General features: G+C 38.8%; 1 long non-coding RNA gene across 1 annotated transcript in view; it reads right to left on the reverse strand.

Moving 5' to 3' along the window:
• Positions 1-1575: 1575 nt before the first annotated feature.
• The window catches only part of LOC141990011 (uncharacterized), a 32418-nt gene continuing 9117 nt past the window's right edge, over positions 1576-24876 (reverse strand). Inside the window, exon 3 of the long non-coding RNA XR_012640045.1 lies at positions 1576-1850. This is a non-coding gene — a long non-coding RNA (uncharacterized LOC141990011). The remainder of the gene's footprint in view (positions 1851-24876) is intronic.

Genomic DNA, 24876 nt, shown 5'->3' on the forward strand with positions numbered 1-24876 from the left:
CTCCCTCGTCCCAGTGAACTTTGTCACATATCTGTTGTTATAAGCTGTTTATTAGTAGGGCTCTTTTTCTTTTCTTTTTTTTTTCACTGCCAGTCCAAAAATTATTGGAAGGATCTATCTTGGATGCAATAGGTTTGGGAAACGTCAAGATATGGTTTAGCAACATGCTCTCTGGCTATAAGCAGGAAAGCAAGGAATCTTCTGCACCAGGAGACCTGCTAATGGTAATTAGATCCACATTAGTCAAAATTGGGAAGAAACTTAGGGTGGATTTTTCAAAGCACTGTACTGGTTTAACTCTGCTGCCATTGACTTCAGTGGAAACAGAGTTCAGCCATAAATATTTTTGAAAATCCCAACCATAACAGCTCTTTGAATTCTAGAAAAGACATAAAATAATATAAGGATTCAAGAAGCATATGATCTGCATAGTAATGACCAATGGCCATATAGAAGCAGTGGAAGAAAAGTTAGCTGGTCTAGTGAATCAGTATAAAGAAAAGCAAGACTTGAATACCATATATACTCGTTCATTAGCCCATTCGTTTATAAGCCTACCTCACAAGATGGATAGGTAAAAATGACAAAAATTGTACGACCCTTTCATAAGCCGACCCTATATTTCAGGGGTTGGCAAACTTTGGCTCCGCAGCCCATCAGGGTAAGCCACTGGTGGGCTGGGACGTTTACCTAACAAAATGTCCCAGCTGGCCAGAAGCTTACCCTGATGGGCCGGGAGCCAAAGTTTGCCGACCCCTGTTGTAGATCGCTGATAATGGAAATTCTGCATTCGCTTCTTTAAAAATTTGCTAAAATTTTATTTTTACTTAAAATTGTACATTTGTTATGTTATAATTGAGATAAAAGAAGTATTAATATAAACAAAATGTATGGTTATCGATTATATAATTTTTCTCAGTTCATGTCCATGTAAACAAAGCACTTAAAAACATGTGCTTCCCTAAAGTTCAATTTTCCTAGTACTAGCTGTTTGCTTTTCCTAGTATTGTTCTACTACAGGACTATATTATAATTATTTTTATAGCATGTACTTATATTGATCATAAAATAATTTATTGATGTCAATATTGCAGCCGTTTAAAGTTGCAAAGGCTTTGTTTAGTGAACTAAATTGGCTTGAGATGAATGCTAAAAGAGCAGGGCTGCAGATCTGCATGACATTTGACCCATGCATTTCACAAAATACTACACCTTACCAGCCAATCAGAAAAATATAATGAACAATAGTACTATGGTACTAGTGTCAGTCCGCTACTTTGTAATTTGATCTCTTCATGCATTTCTACCAATGGCCCTCGTAAGTCTTGAGCCAATCTGAAAAGATAATGTGCAGAATTGATGGAATCTGTAATAAAATGTAAATAGCCTGTTATCGCCACAGATATGCCAATCTACAGGACTGGTTTGAAATAAACAAAGAACAATAACAATTTGATAGTGATAAAGCAGGTGACATTCTTATATAAAGACCTACAAAATTTATAACTAAATTATTATTTTCTAAGATTTTCATACTAGTATTTAAAATGAACAACGGTGAAATCAAAAGAAAACCGTCTGCTTATCACGCAGCGTTCAAACTTAAAGTTGTTGAATATGCAGAAGCAAACAATAATTGCGCCGCTGCTTGTGAATTCTGTATCAATGAGAAGCAAGTAAGAGAATGGTGAAAACATAAAATAACACTAAAAGACATGCCAAGAAGCAAGAAAAAATGTCCAACGAGGTGCGCTTCATTTCCTGAGCTGGAGAAAGATCTCAGTGATTGGGTTGCTGAATGTTGACAAAATGGGTATGTCATCACTAGAACTGGAATTCGTCTGCGTGCTCTGCAAATGTCAAAAGACGACAAATACAAGTCAGTAAAGCCATCAATATTTGTCGCATCAGCAGGTTGGTGTACTCGCTTCATGAACCGTCATGTTCTTTGTCTTTGTCAGCGAACAAAGATAGCACAAAAGCTGCCACGAGACCTGGAAGAAAAAATCAAACCTTTCCAAAGGTTAATTATAAAAAGTCGAAAGGAATATGCATTTGAGCTGTCACAAATAGGAAATATGGACGAAATACCAATGACATTCGATCTCCAGAGCAACAGAACGGTAACCGCTGTTGGTGAAAAAAGAGTTTTAATTAAAACCACTGGCCATGAAAAAATCCATTTTATGGTGGTTTTATTGTGTTTGGCCAATGGATCAAAGCTCCCTTCTGTTGGTATTTTTAAAAGAAAAACCTTGCCTAAATACATGAAATTTCCTGCTGGTGTCATCGTACGTGCACACGAAAAGGGAAGGATAGATGAAAGTGAGACTATTGAATGGCTGGAAAAAGTGTGGAAGAAGAGACCTAGAGCACTTTTCAAGAAACCTGCTATGATCGTTTGGGACATGTTCAGGGCACACAAGATGGATGAGGTGAAAAATGTGGCCAAAAAAATTAAAACTCCTTTGGCTGTAATACCTAGAGGCATAACTTCTGTTCTGCAACCGCTTGATATCTGCCTCAACAAACCCTTTAAAGACGGGCTATGCAAAATGTGGTCTGAACGGATGTGCTCAGGCATGGCGAAGTTGACAAAAGGTGGGAATCTTATGAAGTCTGAAATCAGTCTGGTCACCCAGTAGGTCAAGGATGTGTGGAAGTCCATTCCCTTGGAAATTATAGAAAAATCATTTCGGAAATGTTGTATCAACAATGTGCTCAATGGGTCAGAAGACGATGCCATATTTGATGATGACACAACAGAGGCGGATGATGAGAAAGAATCTGAGTCTGAAGACGACACTACTGACATCTACGATGACTATGCAGGTGCAGCTGTGACTGAAGCCGAGTTTAATGAACTGTTTGGTGAATCGGAGACCGATTCGGACTTTGAAGGATTTTAAGATTTTTTAAATAAGTAACTGAATGCAACCGATGAAGTGAGCTGTAGCTCACGAAAGCTTATGCTCAAATAAATTTGTTAGTCTCTAAGGTGCTGTAAGTACTCCTTTTCTTTTTGCGAATACAGACTAACACGGCTGCTACTCTGAAACCTTAGAATAATATGAGACTTTAAAATCAGTAAACGGATATTTAAAACATTGACTATAATTCTGAAGGTGAATACATATTTGTTCAGTTATTATAACAACAACAGGTTTTTCATTTGATTGCATTATAATACTTCTAGCAAAACCTTTGAGTGTTTCTTGTGATGCCAACTTTTAAAATATAGTAGGAGTTGGCAAACTTTGGCTCCCAGCCTGTCAGGGTAAGCCGCTGGTGGGCCAGGATGTTTTGTTTACCTGGAGAGTCCGCAGGCATGAAGCCCCTCAGCTCCCAGTGGATGTGGTTTGCTGTTCCCAGCCAATGGGAGCTGCAGAGCCAGTGCTTGGGGTGGGGCAGGGCAGCATGCAGAGCCACCTAGCCGTGCCTCCTCCTAGGAGCGGGAGGAATATGTCGCTGCTTGTGGGGAGCTGCCCAAGATTGGGACTGGATCTAGCATCTAGCATCCTGCACCCCTTCCTACGCCCCAACCCCTGCCCCAAGCCCCCTCCCACACTCAAATTCCCTCCCTCTTAGTTAACCAGAATATTTTACTTACTGGCAGCCCCCATTCCCTCAACATGCCAGATAACAAAACTTTTACTGTACTGAGGTTTTCCCCCAAAAGACTGAGAATGCTCATCCCAGTACTGCTCTGTCTGTCATTTTCTAGCCCAATGGTGCTGAATGTGGCCAGGGAACTCAGAAGGTAAACTTTGAAAACAACATGTTTTTAATTTCAATATTTTTTCACAGAACTTCAATTAGCCAGCTTTTAAGCTGGTGAGACAGCACCTAGCTGACCACAGGGTGCAATACTCATAGCAGTATCCAACAAAGTTTATGATAGCCCTAAATGGAAAAATCTACTTTCTTGCAGCTTGTTAGAATGCACAGCTGCATTTGTAGCAAAACTTGCCTGTCCAAAATCTTCTACAATAATTTTTTTTCTTTTGTCTGGCCTTGAATTTGTTGACTGGATTTTTTTCATTATATTTGAAGAACTGACCTAACTTTTGTATTGTCTTCTTTTGGACTGCTAGGCTGGAAAGGTGCCCACGTATTTATTGTTCTTTCTTTAACCATAGTTAAGTTACTGAACTAGGCTAAATCCATATTTGCAGTCTGGATTTTTCCCACTTTCCTAGTATGAGAGAATGGTTGTATGGGGGAAGCAGTCTGGACATGCTCTCCCCTTTTGGTTTTACTCATTTTGCCTAATGCTCATTCTACACCACAGGGTATTTGTATAGATATGTCTACCTCAATCACACTGGGGCCCGATCCAGCAAAGCACTTGATCATGTGCTTAACTTAAGCATGTGACAAGTCTCATTGAAGTCAATAGAACTACTCACATTCTTAAAGTTAAACACATGCTTAAGAGCTTTGCTGGATTGGATGGGATGTCCTTTTCCTATTTTCGGCCCTCTTTGTTTTGTTTTTGTTTACATGGCTCAAAAGGACAGGACAATAGACAAACTGCATTGCCTTAGAATTTAGTCTATCTTTTGTTTTCTTCTGTAGCACTCATCACTGCAGTATGTAAGTACAGTAGTAGCTGGATAATTTAGTGGTTGCAAATATTATTAATCCTATTAAAAGAACTTTTTAGATCACATATATTCAAGAAACCCAATTCACAGCTGTTGAGCATGAAAACCTTTGCAGAGGAAAGGTTGGGCAAAAATGTATCTGGGCTATTGATAGGGATGGATCTTCTGTAAGCACCCAGAATGTAAGATAGAGTTGTGTGAGTAGATGAAGAGCACATTCTGATCTAACTTTTATTGTCTTTAATCAAGAAAAATACACATTGAACTCAATGGAATTTGTATACAGAATTTGGCCCTGTGTCTGCTATTGGTTATTGTTATTTTTTCACATTGATTCATAAAGCTAGGAGTAGAGTACATTCTCTTCAGCTCTGGGTAAATACACATTTTCCCTTTTGAGGAGATAACAATGTTAATTATGTCTAAGTTAAGAGGAGAACTGCAAATGGAGAAAGATATGTAATATAGTATATACAGTGCATCGTACTGCCAGCCACGGAACTTCAGCGTTAAGTTATACTGTGTAAGTTGCACTGGAACATACATTTATCTAAAGCAGGGTGATTTTATAGATCCATAAAATCTACATTTTCTCTCATGTTCTTTTTTTCTTCCATTCTTTTAGTTAGACACTCAAAGAAAACTATAAAATAAACCTTTAAATGCTGCAGAAGGTTGGGTGCAGCTTTTATTACATATCTCTGCAATTAGAACTAATTTACTGCCTTGTGAGATGGGGGGAAAATGTGCAAGGTTCTTCTTGGATAAATATACCTCTGCAAGAAAAGCATAGCTGCTCTGTAAAAGTTATCTCCTTGTATTCAGCAAGTATCAGGGTCATTCTTTCTGCTACATACCGCAGAACATTAATTAATGGGCCTGCAGCTGGTGGTACCACTTTGGCTGCTTCAACCCAGCCTCTTATTCCATATTTCTCAGGTTTGTATGACTAATCTTGGATCACATCCCATCATTCCCCTCCACCCCCCAGTACAAAAAGTACTTAAATCTGCTGGAAGAATGCCAGTCTGTCATAGAAAGAACAGAAGTGTTGTTTCTTTGCTATTTTTATCATTTCTTCAAAAAAGACACACCATATTGTATTGGCAGTTGTATATTTCTAATCATCTTTCATATTATGCACTTCCGGCCAAATCCTGTTTTTTCTATACTAGCCACAGGGAGTCCAAGGTACAGCTGAACCATTATGGGTCCACTGCACAGGCATGGAGGACAGGATTTGGAGATGTCATACAAATGGTTCCCCTCCAACATTGCAGCAGAATTCAGGGTTTCTCACGCACTAGCACGCAGAAGAGGTTGAAACAGGGCTGAAAAGGTGGAGCTTGTGAAGCCATGGCCACAGGTTATTACCCTCAGTTGCAGGGCCTTTAGCTGCCTTAGAATGAAATCTTGACCCCATTGAGGCCAATGGTAAATTCCTTTTGACTTCAATGGAAGTAAGATTTCACCCTCAGGCTTGACCGTCAACTCCTAACAGCCTAGGAAAAGTTTGTGAACAATTGTTAATCTATTTTAGAATGAATCTATTTTATTTAGATAACAAATTATAGGAGTAGTTCTGCTATTCTGTGATCCGGAGGGAAGACTTCTCTCACCCATGCCTGTTCCAGGCTACTTCACCTTAGGGGTTTGGCTAGGATTTGTCGCCCAGCAGGCCTTATAAGCCAAACAAAAAGAAATAAAAACTGGCATCATTGCTTTAATTGACTTAAGCCATTGCATGTTCTTACACTTAACGTTGAGACCTTAGAAGAAAAGCAGCATTAAAAGAAAAGCCAGGAAATTCAAAGGTGCAAACTCTACCTTTAATTCACGATTGTTGGAAAAAAGAAAGACTTGCACCAAAATGTAACTACTTTGCTGACACTCCATGTACCAGGACAACTGGCCAAAAGACAGATCGACCACTAGCATCAGAGATGTTGGATAAAAATCCGCCCTTTGTACCAGAGATGTCTCTTTGAAGTGCTAACATGCACAGGAATGTTTTGCCCCATTGTGCCACAAGTACACTGACTGCAGGGAGAGCCAGAAGCAAAGGGGCTTAATGTCAGTTGTAACTCCTTGGTACAGACAACATCTGGAATTCAGGTCCTTAGCAAGAGACCCCACAAAGCTCTAGAAAATATGCTGGAGGGAATGCTTCTGCACTGACAATTTCCAATTGTTCTCAATGAGACAGAGGCCAGAGGCTGCCCCCAGGAAAGATGGTGGGTCCCTCTTTCAAAATGGCCACTGCCTCCTGTTGTTTCCAATGGTATTAAAGGCAAATTGCCCTCAGGGAAAATAGTGGCTCCATGTGCTGTTGAGGGCTACTATCTTCCTTGTAATTATATCATGAGTGAAAAATGAAAAAATATTTCTTTGTCTTTAAAAATAAATTTAATCTTATCTGGAACTATAAGGGCTGTTATGCACTAACCATAATTGAATGGTTATTTCATGGCATCACTCCAAGGCAGAATTAAGGTTGTTAAGGATGCATTAATTTGCATTTCCACACCTTAACATTTGGATTGTTTTTAAGTTTAACCTTAATTCTGAATTTCGTAGGTTTGCAGGAGTTTTTAGGAGAACTGCGACATTCATGTAATGTGTTTTATGCTAATTTACTGATATGTATCCTCAACCTTATCTTCCTCTTAATATATTTTTAGCTGGGAATAATAGGAGTCCAGTTTAGCTTTTTCAGAAGAAAGTGAGTTAAATGTGTTTGCTGGATCACAAACTGCTGCTGAAAGGGAAACCAACTTTTTGCACAATAAGAAGAGAGGGCTGTTTAAAAATGCAGCTTTTTTCTCATTCTGCCCACTTTACCTGTTTCCTTTCTCATTTTTCTCCTCCTCTTTCTTCTTTTAAACTTTATGGTTTAAAAAAACTGAATTGGGAGGCTTATACCAACTCCCAGTTCATATATCTAACCTAAATTTTAGCTATACATTTGCCCAGTCACCTGTTGAAGGATGTGACTGTGCTGGGAGAGAAAGCAGTGGTTTCTAGAGAATGTCAGAATCTTTTTTCCCACACGGAAAATTTCAAGTGTTTGGCACAGATAATTGAAAATAAAAATATTTTGGCCAAAGCCTGAAATATTTCAATTCTGAAATGACACTACAGCTCCTCTTGGTCCCAATCCCCTCTATAAATTGGACTCTGAGGATGGACTACATCCCCAAAGATGCACCACAGCCTCCCTTTTTGGTGAGAGGAGGTGATACATCATGGGAGATGAAGCCTGGCTGGGAAGCTTAGCACCATTCAGTTTTTTGATGAAAAATCTAACATTTTTCATGGGAAAGAGATACTTTTTGTAAAAGATTTAATTTAGTCAAAACCCCAATTTTCTGTAGAAAAACAGTTCTGACAGAGAATTTTCAACCAGCCATAGTGGTTTCCTAGTGGTTGGAGTGCCACTGCAGGAGGAGAGCTGGCATCCAAATATAACCACACCACTACTGTGGGGGTGTGGAATTGCTCTGATCACTACAAGCGCGGTTAGCTGATAGCTCTTCCTTTTAACAAGATATTTTCAAAATTGTTTTATTTTCCTCCATTCATTTCTAAACCTAGGAGTCAGGCTTTCAGTTCGCACTTCAGTATAAATCTCTGTGTCAGCCACATATTGTCATGTTAGAGTTGGGTTTTACTGGCATTTTGGGGGCGGAGGTTGTTTGTCCTCCAAATTAAACAGATTCCATACAAATGAAAGTTAGTGGCTTTGTGTGCCTCTTTTGGGGCTGCCCAGTTTTCAATAACTGAAAAGCACCTGATTTTCACAGAGTGGATGATCAGCACCCTCTGAAAATCAGGCTCTTTTAAAGTGCGTCAGGCTGGGCCCCCATAATCACTAGTCCCGTCTGAAAATCTTGGTCTAAAGATTTGACTGGAAGCATTCTGCTTGGAAGCAGATCCTCCAATTCTGATCCATCTGAATGTACAGAGCACACACATGTTATCAGGAATGTTATTAATCAGCTTTGTACTCCTTTTAAGTGTCTGTTAACACATAGATTGGTACTCTGCCATGAGAGTCTTTTTGTCTTCCCTGCAGATTGGATGGGCCTGAGTCTACAATAGTCTGCTTCCTCATTTTACTTTCACATTCATGATCATTGAAAGAAACAGCACTTTAGGGAACTTGCAGGGCTGGATCTTTAAATGAGCAATAATTTATGGCTTTTGACCGAAGCCATTACTTGGCAGATAATGATGACCATTTTGAGGAATGAAGGACTCAGGCCAAGTCAAGGGCTCTTAACATTTGTAACTAATTATTAACTTGCTAATGACCACCAGCAAAATCCATTATTCCTTTTCCTAGCTATTTAAAAGTATTTTAGGTTTGTTTTCCTCTTGGAGACCTGGTGCTGCCATCAGAGACTCTTTGGTTTCGCTCTAGGGATAATCAGTCTCATTTTCTTTGATAAGCCTATTTGGTTCCACTTGTTGGTTGATGTTCTGCTGAAAAGCTGCACATTTACTTTCACTCTGCTATTACATAACCACATCAAGGAGAGCTGGGAGGCCAGGTCTTTGGAGCAGGGGAAGAAGGTATTTCCTAGTGTCAGTGGCAGCACAAACATTGCTTTGCTTTTATTTTGCTTAGAGATGTTGTGATCAATTTGCACCTAGACTGATATCATCAGTTCATCTACACCTGCGCTTTACAGGTAAGTAGGGTTTTTGGAAATGGGTTTAATAAGCTTTCAAATGTTGTTGAACCTGAAAGGGAGGGAAATCCTTAAATAAAATGTATTTACTAATCTGAACCTGCTTTTTTGAAAGGTAAGGTATTCCCAGCAGCCCCTTGGTCAGTGAATGACAAGAGTGTTTGCTGTGCTGCTTTGTTAAGTAAGGAACTCCCTCCCCTGGACATTCAGCTCAGATCATCTCTGTCCAGTTGCTAAACTTACAGAAAATACTTCTCTGGGGGTGTTTTCTGTTTTAAATGTGTCCATTAAAGGTGTCCCATCCCCTCCTCTTTATTTTGTTTTAGGATTTCATTTGGCTTATACAATGTTTTATGATGTTTACACTATTGTTTATTATAATGTTAACTGTACAGCAACCTGGACTCCTCAGTGGTGATGCTGGTGGGTGGATTTGTGGAACTCTATAAATAACATGACTTATGGTAAGGAGCAAGTCACAGTTCATAAAGAGGGAATACAATAATTATATGGAGTGAAACTAATGTATAGAGTCAGTGATAATACTCGGGGTCTCACGTACTCCATGATGATGCCACAGCATGGAGTTTGCTGCAAAATTCCATCCCTCCCGCCTGCTCTTTGCTGCAGAATTATGCTTCAGAATCTAAGCGTTCATTGTTTAAAAAGTATGTCTCTATGGCAGATAATTGTGAAGAAAATTTCTGAAACCTGAAGCAAGTGTAAACTAGTATAAGTCACCTGAAACAACAATAATAGTTAGCTCTTATACCGTGTTTTACATTAATAGATTTTTCAAGAACTTTACAAAGGAAGGTGTAAAGTGGCCAAATGTCCTAGTTTTATTGGGACAGTCTTGTTTTTTCATATGGTTTTCTATTGTCCCAGGAACTTCTTTCAAGACACAGGATATGTCCTGTATTTTAATTCCTTCTATCAAAACATTTTTATTGACTACAAAAAATATTCAAGATCTATTGCTATAGTGAGCAAGATATGCTCTAATTATTATTTGTAATGCAATAGCTCTTGGGATCCCAAGTCACAGCCCAAGACCCAATTGTGCTAGGCACTATACAAACACTGAACAAAAAGATGGTCCTGCCCCCAAGAGCTTAGGAACAATCTGGTGGAAGGAGCATTCAGTGTTTGAAATTTAGAGAAAAACTGGTATGTAAAAGCTGTTCTTTTGCTCAAAGTGAAAGTTAAAGACGCTCGTTCAATGTTTTGTGATAAATACATTTAGACACAAAGTTACTGGGGGAAAAAACACCCTGTTCTGAGAAACATGTATGCGTCACTGTAGAGTCAGAAGCTGGCAGTAACAACACTTTTAAACATGTTTTTTCTTTAGTCTGACTGTTCCATAGCTGTAAAAATATTGTCCTAAAAGTATCCCAGATTTTGACTTTTAAAATCTGATCACCTTACGCAGGTCATCTCATCCCCATTTTAAAGATGGGGGTGGGGGAGGGAACTGAGGCCCAGAGAGGCGAAGTGACTTGCCCAGGGTCACATAACTAGTGAGTGGTATAGCTCAGACCAGAACCCAGGGTTCCTAAATCCCATCCAGTCATTTCTGCCCTGCCCACAAAGAGGGGTGAAAGATTAAATGCATTCCTGTCTCATTGCCAAAAGTTTTGGCTGACCCATGAGTGCTCCGAACCCCAGTTGTCTCCCGCACCTTCTCAGGAGTCCAAAGCCTCAGCTGTCCTCTGTCCAGCTGATAAAACCCAAGGCCTCCCTCCACTGGCAACCTCTCCAGTGCACTTATTTGTGTTCAGTGCATTCTGTAGCACAATGAAAATTGGGGGGAGGGCAGAATAAAAGTAAGTGTTTAATACTAAAAAACCCATGAGAGCTTCTCTTCATCTTCAATAAAAAGCATAAATCCTAAAAAAAAAAAAAAAAAAAAAAAATTACCACAGAATTTCAAGTGAGCCTGGGTGTAGAAATTAGGTCCGGCTTGCTGTGGACTTCATTGGGTCCTCGTAACACTGAGTGCTTATACAGCAATTTTCATCTTCAAAGCACTTAAGTCTCAGAATTCTCCATTTTACAGATGGGGAAACTGAGGCAGAGCGGGTAAGTGACTTGTCTGAGCCTACACAGGGACTTGAGCCCAGCTCCTTAAACTGAAATCAAGGGGAATTAGGTACCTAAATACCTCTGAGGATCTGGGCCCCACTGAAAGAGCCAGAATTAGATTTCGGAGTTTCTGGCTCCAAATGCTGTGCTTAGATTACATCTCTCTAGGGAAGAAAGGAAACTTTCTGGCTGTAGAATTTTCAGAATTAAAACACAGCACAAATTCTGTATGTCCTACATGATCACACAGTTAAAGTAAACACAGGCCTTTTTAATGGAGAAACCTTGGTATAGCTAATAAGATAAGCTTCCAAATTCACCTGGACTAACTCTCTTTAACTGCATTCCTTCCTTTCTTTTTAATTGAATGCAATACTAGATCTTGATGAATTAGAAAATAATTGTTAGTGAAGTGGACATCTGTATAGTTATAATCTTTGCTTCCAAGACAGAAGATGGTTTGGATTACACAGATGTTCTTGTATTCTGTGACTGTTCTGTTCTGAAAGTGGGGGAAGTCAAAGGCATTTTTCCAAGACCATGATATGAGCACTAATTATTCACTGGCCATGGAATTTGATTAACAATTTTAGAGCTCTTGGCTATAGAGTAGAAAGTCAAAGGAAGGAAAAAGATGCTGTATAGGCCTGAGCCAGGAGAAAATAATGGTGGCCTTCTCAGCTGTGCAAACCCTAGAAAAACACTGGTGCTAGCTCTTAAGGGCTAATCTATCCTGGGGAAGAATCAGCATGCTGAGGAAGAGCAAAACTCTCTCATTCAGGGATCCTCAACCCAGTAAGCACCCATAGATCCTCAAATTTAGTTTATTTCTACACACCCCCAGTCCTGTATTTCAACCCTTTTTGCTTGCTGCAGCACTAATGGGAGTATCTCAGAGATACTGCAGCCCTTTCTTGTCACAGAGCCAGTTCTCTTTAGGTCCCCACCTTTTATCTCTTTCCTCCCCCGTTTCTTCACTTGTCACTGTTACTGCTAGCCATTGTATCACTCCTTTGCTGGCACGCAGCTACAACTTCTCCCAAGGCCACCACATGTAGATGTCTCTGCTGAAAGCGTACCAGTGAGCTAGCTACTCCTCACAGCTGCTCACCTAGCTCCTCTAGCTGCTGCTCTCCCACCCTTGTATTTTGCTGCCTCTCCCAGATACAGCAACCAACGTCACTGCACCATGCACTTAATCGGCCTCTCAACTAATATGGCTGCATGCTCAAACCCTGCTGCTTCTCCTCTCCCACAAAGGCACCATAGCGATACAAAGTTCTTTCAGACAAGGAAGACTGGACCCAGAGTCCATCAATTCCATTCCTTTAGTTGGCCAGTCTCTGAAGTGAAATTGTAAGTGCTCCTTCCCTCAAATGATGAGCTTGCTGTCTCCTCAGTAATCTCAACCTCTGCCAATCTAGCAAGTAAAGGATGTTGTTGGGAGGAGTTGAACTGCTTAATTTAAACAAAAATATATGGAATAGAAAAAGGCTTTAGGAAGGTCTTTACCATTTTCTAAAGAAGTTATTAGGATTAGGTACTAACAATTCTAAGTAAAACCGCAAACATTGATATTTTAACACTGAAACCAAATAATGTTGTCCTTATCTATTGCTTTTGTCCTCCATGGAAAGTGTTGCTATATTGGCTCCCTACTCTTCTGGGACCATAACTGAGGTTGTTTATTGATACCAATACCTTTTTAATGACACTCAACATGTATAGCTCTCAGAAATGAAGCTTGCAATGGTACACAGGCTGCAGTGAAATGGAGTGAATTTCACAAGTATTGCCAAATGGAAAGAATTCCACGTGAGTGATGGTACTGAATTTTTTAATCTCCTAGTACTATGAAGTATGGCAGGCCATTGGTAATCTAGAGTACACTGTGTACAAGACCCAGTAGTTGTTTCCTTATTATCTAATTAATTTTAGGCAGGGCAGGGAAACAATACATAGCTCACAAATATGTCAGTCTGGAGTGGTTTCTGTCATCTGGGCCTTTATTCTGCCCTTTTCATGTGTGTGTCACAGGACAGCTTTTTATTAGGGCTCTTTATAGGAAATGAGAGAGAATCATTTTACATCCTGCCCAGAAAAAATGGCATCAAACAACTTCTTCAAAGTTCACAAAAGATTTTCTGAGAACAAGTAAATGCCTGCATGGTTAAATCAATCCCAGCTAATTCAGCATTTAGTAAACTCTGTCCTTACTCACACATTCTACTATTCCCAGGCAGAATAAAGAATTGGTTTATAGGGGACAATGGTGCAGATGAAAAGAAACAGAAAATAAAACCCTTTGGAAGGATGCAAGTGCAGCTCTGGAGATGTAAGAATTTACTGCAGAGTGATATTTATTGCACTCGCTTCCTGGATTAGTGTGGAGAACACACATACTTTTTTCTTGCAATTCAGAGATTCAGCTCAGATAGTTTCTGAGGATAGGTCAAAGCTTAAATTTTATCCAAATCTCTTCCTTGTACAAGCTTCAGGAGTTTGAAAGCCAGATCTGAGACACAAACAAGGATTTGCAAAACCCACTCTAAATCCAGACTTCTTAGATCATCTCTAAGGACTGAAAAGTTTAAGTGTATCCAAAGTCTGAGCATACCTGATGACACTGCCTACCTTCTTAGACACACATGCTGATGGCAGTGGAAACAGCTTGATCTTCCATGTGCCTCACCACCCCATTACCTCACTTAAGAATTTACACATACTATAGTAGGTCAAAATGGGGGAAACTCATGCTAATATGGGAATTTTGTACATGACTGATGATTTTTAAGGCCAAAAGGTACCATGCTGATCATCTAACATGCTCTCCTACATAACACAGGTCATAAATTTTCATCAAGTGACTCTTGCGTCAAGCTCATAACTTCTGTAGTTTTAGTGTAACCCATATGGTGGGTTTCCTCAGACCATTTGAGGAGAACTCATGTAGTTGGTATAATATGGAGTGTGATTTGCCGGGACAACAACATCTCGGCTAGGGGGAGGATGTAAGCTCTCCCTAACAGCTAGCTGGGGAGTGGGAGAGCTCATTCAGACCCTGCTTACATTAGAAAGACATCCAGTCTTGATGATAAAGACTGCAAGTGATAGCAATTGGAACAACTTACTTAGAAGAATTATCTAACTACCCTCACTGTTAAAAATGGATATTTTATTCCTGACTGAATTTGTCCACATTCAGCTTCTAGTCATTGAATCGTGTAATGAATGCCTTGTCTACTAAATTAAAAAACCCTCTACAATCAGAAATCTTCACGTATAGATTGTGATCTAGTCATCTCTTAACCTTTTCTTGGATAAACTAAATAGATTGAGCTTCTTTAATCTTTTGCTATAATGCAGGTTTTCCAGACTTTGAATCATTCTTGTAGCATTCTTTTTAATATTCTTTCTGATGTATGGAGTCCAGAACTGGACACAGTAATGCCCTCACTAACTCTGTATAGAAAAGTAATATCACCTCCCTACGTCTACTCAGCATTCCCTTGCTTATACACCCAAAGATCTTGGTACTTTTGCAACAGTTTGAAGCGCCTTTGCATACTTCAAAAAAATAACGGGTTTTATTTCTTGTGCAGATTTAACAACCAAAGCATATTGTAGCAATCCTATCAACCCCCTTTTGTGCCGTCCTCTTGGGCTTCCTGCCGCTTGAGCTGCGTTACCTTCCATATTCCAGACATCCCATATTTAGTTTTTTCTGCAGGAGAACTGCACTGGTCCTGCTAAGGCAGCCTCATGGAGGTGGAGGCAAAATAACCAGAAGAAGATCAAAATATCAAAGCAATGCAGGATTCTAGTGTGTTAATCCTGCATACTTCTTTCTCTGAGGAAGCTTTTCATCAATAAACTGCTAAAGACTTGAAAAGAAGTGGTTTTTTTTTAAGGAAAGTAGTAGAACGAGATCTTCCTGATTTGTGTCTTCTTTTGTAAGAAAATCTCTAGCTATTTCATATCTGAGGTCAGAAACACTCCACACTTCATGCTTATCTCCTGATGTATAGACATTTACTATAACCTAGTTAGGTGTGGCCATCTGTCTTACCATAAATGAACGTCTTTCACTTGGTAAGCCAATAATGTTAACAGCAGCCTCCCATGGAGCTGCTTTACATATTTCCAAGGTAGGGCTTCCCAAAATTTGTCATCTTGTGTCAAAACATTGTTGACATGTCATTTCACCATGGCAATTTCATGACAGTTGTCCTAGGCAAATTCAATGCAGTCTCTTGTTGCCTTGATAAAAGGTATTTTTAGAAGGTCTTGGTGGTAGTCAAGACATATGTCTTCTTATCTTAGCGTAGTGCTAGATATTCAAATTTTAAGCAGCTTTAAGTAATTACAAAATCAAAACTTATAAAGAAATTGCCAAAATATGCCCTTATGTTGCTGATTTCAAGAAATATCAGTCTTTTTTGTTGTTGTTTGTTAATGGGAGATAAGGTCTCCAGAATGACTGAGTCTCTTCTTTCTTGCTGCAAAATATAGGAATGTCTAAAACAGAACCAGTGAAACCACAAAGAAACACCATTTAATATATAAAATGTATTGTTCCCATTTGGTCAATGAACTTGTTTGTAAAGTATCTAATACAATGGGAGTCTGATCCTGACTGTGGCTTCTGGGTGATTTTACAATACAAATATTTAATAATAAGTCTCTAATTGCCCTCTCTGTGTGCATACATAACACCCATTGCAATTAATAGGCATTGCATACATAACAAGAAAAAGCTAGATCCTTAAATCTGTACATGTTTAATTGATAATGTCCAGTTTTTGCTTCACAGTGAAGGTCTTATTCCTTTTCTGACCCATTGTACCGTTACAACGAAACAATTGAAATGTACTGCAGCTTCTAAATATGATTTTATGATGTCGGTATTTGCAGACACAACAAAAGGGCTTTTGTGACCAGTGGGCTCATTAATATTCTACTACTGAAAACACAGGAGTAAAAATATAAGTACTGCAGTTGATGAACACCAGCCTCACCTGCCGAGGTTTATAGCAAGAAGAGAGATGCAGTTTGTGAAATCAGTGCAGCTAGCATGAAGTGAACAGTAACTCCTAAAAAAGGTTTTGTATAGAACTCCATAGTTCCATGGTCTCTGGTGCCAGATTTTAAATGTTTTTAGAAACACCAAGACTAAGATTTTCTACAAGCAAAAATTCACATTTTTTTCTTTTAAAAAAAAACCTGAGAACAAATCAACATTACTAAGAATAATAATCAATAATAATGTTTACAGAATGTTATCTATATTATTGCCTGCTTTTTATATCCCTTTCATGTAGAAAAAATCAGTTTATACAGTAAACTATATGCTTTGCAAGATCAGGACTTACAGTTGTATTTTCTAGTTTTTAAAAAGGCCAGAAATGGATGTTCATTAATTCTGAGGGAATTTTGAATGTCTTGAAATATGGCAGAGTGAGGGAGGGGAGTACATTGGTGGGATGGGGATATAGTGTCTTTCTCTATTACTATATTGCTGATTCAAATCCAACCCAGGTGGTAGTATCGTCTGATGGCTATTATGTGGTCATTGTAAACTGAGTTGGTAGTATAATCCCAGGTCACATAAATCCCTAAACTTGACAGTAATGGTCAGCCTTGTTGGCATGGTTATAGAGAATGAACCCCTCTTTTGCCCCTAGAGCCAATGCCTCCAAGCCAGGGGTTGGGCACAATGGCAAGGCAGCTTATATTGCTGCAACCAACACTGCAACAGTTAGTTCAGAGGGCAAATGGAAAAGTTTGGCCTGCAAAGATGCTAACTCAGTGTCTTTCAAAAGGCCTACCTTTGTTTATATATGGCAAAGTGATATTTTTGGCTTCAAAACTGAAGAGGCCTGTTAGTAAAGATACAAATTTGTCACTATATTTTCACTGTTACAAATACCTGACATCATTTTAGTTTAATTCTCAGAAATGTTACAAAGGAGAGACTGTGCTAAGTGACCATGGAAAACATGTCTAGGAGAAATAATTTCCAAGCAGCTCATATGTCTGAGAGCTTTGTGGGCACATACAGGATACCTCTACAGTGGGAAAAATTTTAAGCATTTTTCTTCACTGACTCAGCTCAACCTGGACTGCCAGTGGTGGGAGTCCTAGAAACGAGAACATAATTTTACTAATGCATCATCTAACCCTGTTCAGAGGTAGTTTAAAAACACCTGTGTTCTGTCTACACTGCAGCCTCCACCATTGCTACCACTGATGTGGAACTATACTTTCCATTATTCCTACTGTAGACAAGGCCACATTGGCTGGCACCACACAGCCTTTGGTAGTCAGAGAAGTATGCTTGACTGGCAGCAGAGGATGTGTCCACAGGCAGCTATTAGGAAACTTTGCCCACAGATCTCAAACACATTTGTGCCTTTTAGCACCAATGACTCCAGCAGCCAATGGAAGTGCACATTCTGTCTGTGACATCTCATAAAATGAAAACACATCAGATCTATTTTGAAGTCAGTTTTTGGAGTTAGTATCTGATTATAAGGACAATTTCAATGACAAATTGCTTTAAACAAAAGTATTCTACTGAGCATAACTATTCCCTCTCCCTCTACCCCCCTGCTCCAGTGTTTGCTTCTGCTATGGCATTTACATGAGTGTATGTTACTGAACATCTCAACACCTGTGTATCTGGGATTTTGGCTTCATGTTTTGGTACTACTGGCAGTTTGTGTTTGGTTTTGGTTTTATTTGTCTCTTTTTTTTTTTTTTTTTTTTTGGTCCACCTGAAATCTCTTCCATACTATTTAATGACCTCTAGCTCGTTTCTGAGGAAATCATATGGGAGATAAAGCCGAAAACAATCTTCCTGATCCGAACTGTCCTCTGTGTGAACATTGGAGAAGTTTAAATTAGGAACCAAATCTAACCTTTGGAATTGAACCCATGTCTACTAAATATGTTGCAACCAGAAACAAAGATATAGTGAGAGAGGAAAAAATAAAAATGTAACTCTACCTGAATTCCCTTCAGACAAGAGAACGATATAGATTTTGCTTATGCATTTTTGTTTTCAAAGAAGGGACTCTGAAGATTGAAAACGTACAGGATTATTTTTCCTCGGTTTCACTGAAGGCTATCTATTGCCGAGATCCAAACTGTCAGTCTTTTTGGTTTGACACACTTTTTAAACTGAGATCCATGTTCATTGTTACTGCTGTTTAATAATCCAAGGGTCACTTGAAGGGCTTTTGTTTGAGAGACCTTTCAAGCAAAGCCAAGACAGCAGTTTTCTTGGTTGTAGACAAAAATACATTAAAACAACCAAGGGAGCTATTACTTTTCCACATAATTATTTTTAATGTCTCACTGGACATGTATGAAATGCCTTTTGGTTCCTGTGGGAGAATTACTTTTTTTGTTTTGTTTTCACATTTTTTAGTGTGGCCTTTGTTAAATTTCTGTTATGTTTTTCCACTGTGCAACCCTCACCTCAAAAGACCTTATAAACACAAGCAGCGTCTTTAGGAACATGCTTCCAGTATAGCCCACTTGGTACATGTAGTTTTGTTACTGGTCATAAGGCTCTAAGACACTTGCATGCTTTAGGACTACTTGAAAATAAGAGTATTAAAATGAAGCAAGCTCATGTACCTGGTTTGAAAATGTGTTTTGGAGATCCTTCCAGTTTCCTCCAAAAGGGGAGGATGGGCCAAAAAGAATCAAAGTAATTTAAAGTGACAAAGCATATTTTTCTCTTCTATAAAGAAAGTTAAACAGAAAAAATGGCACATAAATCAGAGCAGAGAGAGAGAGTATATCTTTTTAAAAAAAGACAAACAATTCTGTAAGATTCAAGTTTAATATAATTCCTAAGTGGATGGTCAGGGCTGATTCAGAACATATACCATGTGTGTGCTGCTGCTGCTGCTGCTGTATGGAGACCCATATTATGGAGTTTGAAGTGGAGGAGGTAGAGGGTATGCCCTCTCCTAAACCTGAAAGCCAACTATGATTCCCATTCCACTTTGAAAGGTGAACTTGGGGACCCTGCCCACTCTGGCTCACACAGTGAAAAGTACACCAAGTCCCTTACCAGATGTCCAAATTCTTCTGACAAAACATCTTTCCAAAGGGTGGTAAGTGTTTGACCAACCCCAAATGTACTATGTTTTTGTAGCTGTCAGGCTCAGACCTATAATACAGGGGGCACAACTGCCAGGGCTAGCCCTAAATCTAGAGATCATGGAGGTTTATGTGAGATTGGTTGGTTTGTTTTAAACATGAAGTTACTGCTGCTTTTATGTGTGCCTACTGCACCTTTGAACACCATGTATTCTACATTGAAATAACTTTCATGAACATTTGTTGTGTTTTCTTTTCCTGGGATGGTTGTGTTATTTTGGGATTCCAGTGACATTTCCTAGCCCTTCTCTTACAAATGAAAGATTCAGACTCTTGAGTTGTCTTCCTCAGTGACATGGTATATTTATGATGACCTAGATCTCTTTCAGTTCTGTCATCTTCCAAAAATGCCATCTTCAGAGTCTGTCTGCAGTGACATATTTCACAAGAGGGATGCATGCCTTGAAGAAAAATGGTTGAACTTCCTAAAAAATATGGTGTGTTTTCTATGCAAGCATATTTCCCAGTTGGATTTGGACCCAACTTCAGATGCATGGTACTGCTAAGTTCTGAAGGACCAAAAAAGGGTTTTCAGTATCTGCAGTTTAACTAACCTAGTTATGTATATTTGAAGTCTGTCGGTCTCTGAGCTTATGAAAGTGTAAGTTTTGTAGGTGAGATTTAAGTGTGCAATAAGGTCTAGTTTGTGGAATGATCTTATTTCACTCATGGAAATGCACCGCACAATTCCAACATTAAAAACAGTTTCCACTGGCTTTCACTAGAGATAGTGACACTTTGTTTTGCTCCTATCCTCATATGTCACAAAGGGACAAATGTGTTATAGTGTTTAAGCATGAGACTGGTTGACAGGAATTCATGGACTCTAGTCCCAGCTCAAACGTTTCTCCTTTTGTGGGCATTGGGCAAGTAACTTGCATTTGCCTCAGTTTCCCTATGTAAAAATTGGAATAATATATCATAATGCTGGGGTTAGATAATGTTTGTAAATACTATGAACATAACAATCACTATAAATATTATGTATTTAATTACATTAATTTGTGACAAGTACAATGGAACTAATATAGTTAGGGCATTGTCTGGAGAAAATATTGTCTAAGGGTCCACTAAAAAAATGATCTAGCAATGCCACCCAAAGCTTCCTATGCTGATATGACAATCTTGTGTTCATTTGGACTGCCACTCAGTTGCTCAAGATGATTCTGAGATCCAGATTGCAAAAATCTTGCATTTTGGGATATCCAAATGTCACTATACCCAGAATATTTACTTTACTTTGGTTCTGAGCTCTTCCATACCAGAAAACGTTGGTGGGTGGAGCTCATAGGAGAAAGAGAGGGCTTATGAGAAAAGATTAAAAGAACTAAATACATATAGCTTGGGAAAGGAATGATTGTGGTGGAGGATCAAATCAGCCTATAGATATGTGATGCATGTAAACATGAAAAATGGAGAAGAACTATCTAGGATCTTACAAGTGGGTATAATGAGTAATAGATTAAATGACCAACAAAGAAAAAGAGGCTGAATGAGGAAAAGCTTCCTGACAATGAGATCTGTTAGATTATGAAATAGTCTTCCAAGAGAAGCCCTGTGATTTGGGAAATGTAATTCTTGACTCTTAGAACCTCTGAATGGATGATACTTCTCCATTAATGTTGTGTTGCCACTGACAGATATAAACTTGCTCTGTTAGGCTTACATTTTCAAATGTGCACGTGCAGACTATATGGGCCTGATCCTGTGCTATTGAAATCAATGGGAGCTTTACCATTGACTTTAATGGACTCAGGATCAGACCGTGCATATAAATCAGGTACTTGCATGTGCACCTGATAAGTTAGACTCAAATGCAGATGCATAGACAATTATTTGATTTGCATGCACATTTGAATGTGTAAAGTAGGTGCACAATTCCACATGCATTTGTATGTGCAGCTTTGAAACTTTGGGCTCTAGTCTTTACCACATCTGTATGGAAACTGCTTATAGGGAATGTTGCAGTAAGTGTCAAGAATATTGAAGTGTGTGTAGATGTCTTAAACAGAAACTGATAAAACATGGTAAATTACCACAATGATTCAAGAACTTTCATTCCCTAACAAAGCAAATGTTAGGTACCAGAGAAATGGTGATCTTGTTGGTTTCCCCATTGTTCATCAAAACAACATTTGAACATTTTGCTACTCATAAATTGCATTGTTTCACTGCTAATTCCGTGTTTGGTTGAAACTGGTTCCAACAGCTAATCTGAAAGAATAGTACTGGATTAAAAATTCTGCACAAGTTTTTGCTGACAGTAAACCTACTTACCATTTGCTGCTTTACTTGGACTGCTGTCCAGGATTTTCTGTAAATAATTGGTAAGACTGAGAAACGATTTTGATTTGAATGATCCCAAACAAGACATTACGAATCACTGAAGGCAATAACTGTATAAAGGTCAAAAAGAGATTTTTTTGCAAAATACTATGTTTGGTCTGGGGAACAAAATTCCTGGAGATAGAAAATGGACTGACAGCCAGGTATTTCAATATGTCTTTTCTGAGTGTACTTTTTTATAAACTATTCAAAGTATACTGCTTGTGTGTAATGCACGCACATACAACAAACATACATCTGTGCAAGAAGATCATCAAAACAAGTAGAATTAATGGCCCCAAGCGTGGATAGAGAGGGAAAAGAAATGTGCTGCTTAGAGTGAGGCAATGAGATAAATAACTGCTAAGAAACCTTTTTGAAACTGTACAGAATCCAACATCTGCTCTGTTCCCAAGAGCTAACAGTTTGGAAATGTGAATCTTCTGAATTTGGAAACAAGTTACATGGAAATTTGAGTTTCTTCATGTGAGTTAATCTATGAATAAATCAAAATATCCATTTATTATAGATACTTTCCTTGCATTATCTTCTTATTTGAATTTAATATTTATTATCTTCTGAGGGCATGATTAAATCTATATCAATAGATATATAACTTGGACTTTGTGAGATATATCTAATTACTATTAAAGGGGAAAAAATAAATCACTTAGATCTGGAACAGTGATCACAATGGAAGTTTCTTTTACAAAGAATTTATGGAGACTTGAAGTCAGTAATACATTTTGAATAAATGCACTATTGACCAGTATTAAATTTCCATTGGCTTTATCTTGTTTTTTCTAAGCAACTGCTCATAAACTTTTTTTATATCTTGATTAGCATGGTGGTGCTACTTGCAAATCTATTCATAGAGCTATTAATCATTTGTGTTGTAATCTAAAGAAAGGAGTTGCACTTATTTGGTTGTTCCTTTCATTGTTTCTCTTAGAAAGCATAAATTACAACTGACAGGGTCTCTTTGTCCCTTGCTTTTTCTGTTTCTTTTCCACCAATACGTTTAATATTTTGAACAGAGATTAGGTAAGGCATCACCAAGGTAGTCTTAGTTCTGATCTGCGCGTCATTTAACTTTACAATGAACCAACGAGAAAAAAAGACAAATAACAGTTCTGATTGGTTTAGATACAGCAGACTTCCAGTGTCTCTTTAATTCCTGTTCTAACGTTTTGCAACTGAATAGCAAAATGTAAGCACTGGTTGTGTTTAAGTTTGTTTTAGGGCCAAATTCATCCTTCATGTAACTCCAGTATGCTTACACCAAAGATAAATATGGCCCTAAGACTCTGCTTTAACGAGTGATTTTTCCTCCTCTCCCCTTTAACTTCAGTTCCAATTCTTCCCAGCCTCCAAGTTTATCTAAACTACCAAAAAAAAAAAAAACCCAGTGTGTGCTGCTGAGCTCAGTTTATCTGCAAGTGTAAACAAGGAAAACATGGGTGCTGTAGTACTACTGTGGTGGGGGGCATGTAAATACCAGAATAGACAGGTAGAAGGACAGACTGCATTCAGCACTATTTGAGAATCCATTGTTAAAACCTGCTCAGAACACTGACAGTAAAAACCTTTGAAGGGGTTTGAGGAAGGAGTTGAAGTTGAGGGAAGTTACGGTTGACTGTCTACCATCTCAGCAAATTGGTTGGATGTTCTATGCAACAGTGCATACATGAAGAAAGAGTTGGATTTAATGGGGGAGGGGAAGGAAGGAAGCAAATCTTATGTAGGTTTTTTTGGGGTGGGGGAAAGATGCAGAATAAAGGTCTGTGAGAAGTCAGTTTTTGAAGTTGCTTTTTATTGCTAATTGCTTCCAGCAATTTATTTTTCAAGAACCATACATAAATTATTAAGGTATTGGCCCTCAGTATAGGTACTTCATTTCCACACACTTGAATGCGTGTTCTAGGTGGATCCATTTATATAGGGCAGAGAGAGTATGTGTCTGTGAGCATTATAGACATTTGCCTCTATAGGAACACTGCATGAAGTAGTCTGATAAGCACAGAGAGCATCTGAATTCTAAGTATGATCAGCCTTGATTGAATGAAAGGGTCTATTCCCTTGACTTCTATCAAGTAAACCGATTGTGCCCTTAGGACCTGAGGGCATGGAATCCTCTACCGACACTGTGAAGAAGTAGTGGAGACACTCTGTGGCTGGTACAGTAGTGTGAGGGTTGCAGTAGCCCTGGCATTTTCTGCACTCTCCCCTTGGCAGATTGCATGTGTTGGTCACTAAATGCAAATCCACTCACTCCTCCTGCACAAAAAGGAACAAACAAACCTTTGACAACCTGCATGGGTTAGCAGCATGAGATCCCATCGTGAAGTGGGATTCCAGTGGTTTTGCCAAGTCTTCCACAGCACTGGGCCATCATTTTTGCTGTGGATCTGCTGTCAGCAAGAATATCAAAACACGCCACCAACCACTGCTGTCCCCACAAAGGTTGGTAACTCTGTATTTAAGGTATGGACAAGCTCCTTCCATCCTTCATTTTCAACTTGAATTATGGAATGGTGCAAGCCTTAATGTTGGTATATTTTACATATTTCAAAATGTATTTGTATTCCTGCTTGTCAGATACAGAAATGCCTGACAAGAAATACCATAGAAAAGAGTTTTGGGAGAGAACTGACGCACTGATGCTGCACAAAATACAACAATATGCATGTATATAGCACACTTTATCCCAAGTGAAATAGGTAAGTATATCATTATTTCCATTGTACATGTAAGTAAATAGAGGCACATGGAACTAAAACTCCTGGGTCCTATTAATAGTCCCTGCTCTAATCACTGAACACACTGCTACAGCCTTCATATTCTTGGGTTCTGGTGTCATTGTTATGCAGTGGGACAAAGAGGAGACTCTGAATTTCCCCCCAAAATGGAACCCAGGTCCCAGTTAAGGCTTTAAGCATGTGCTTAACTTAGGTAGGTGCCGAAGTACACTGTTGAGGCCTAAGGAT

The sequence above is a fragment of the Natator depressus genome, chromosome 6, assembly GCF_965152275.1.
Source record: "Natator depressus isolate rNatDep1 chromosome 6, rNatDep2.hap1, whole genome shotgun sequence".
Lineage (NCBI taxonomy): Eukaryota > Metazoa > Chordata > Testudines > Cheloniidae > Natator > Natator depressus.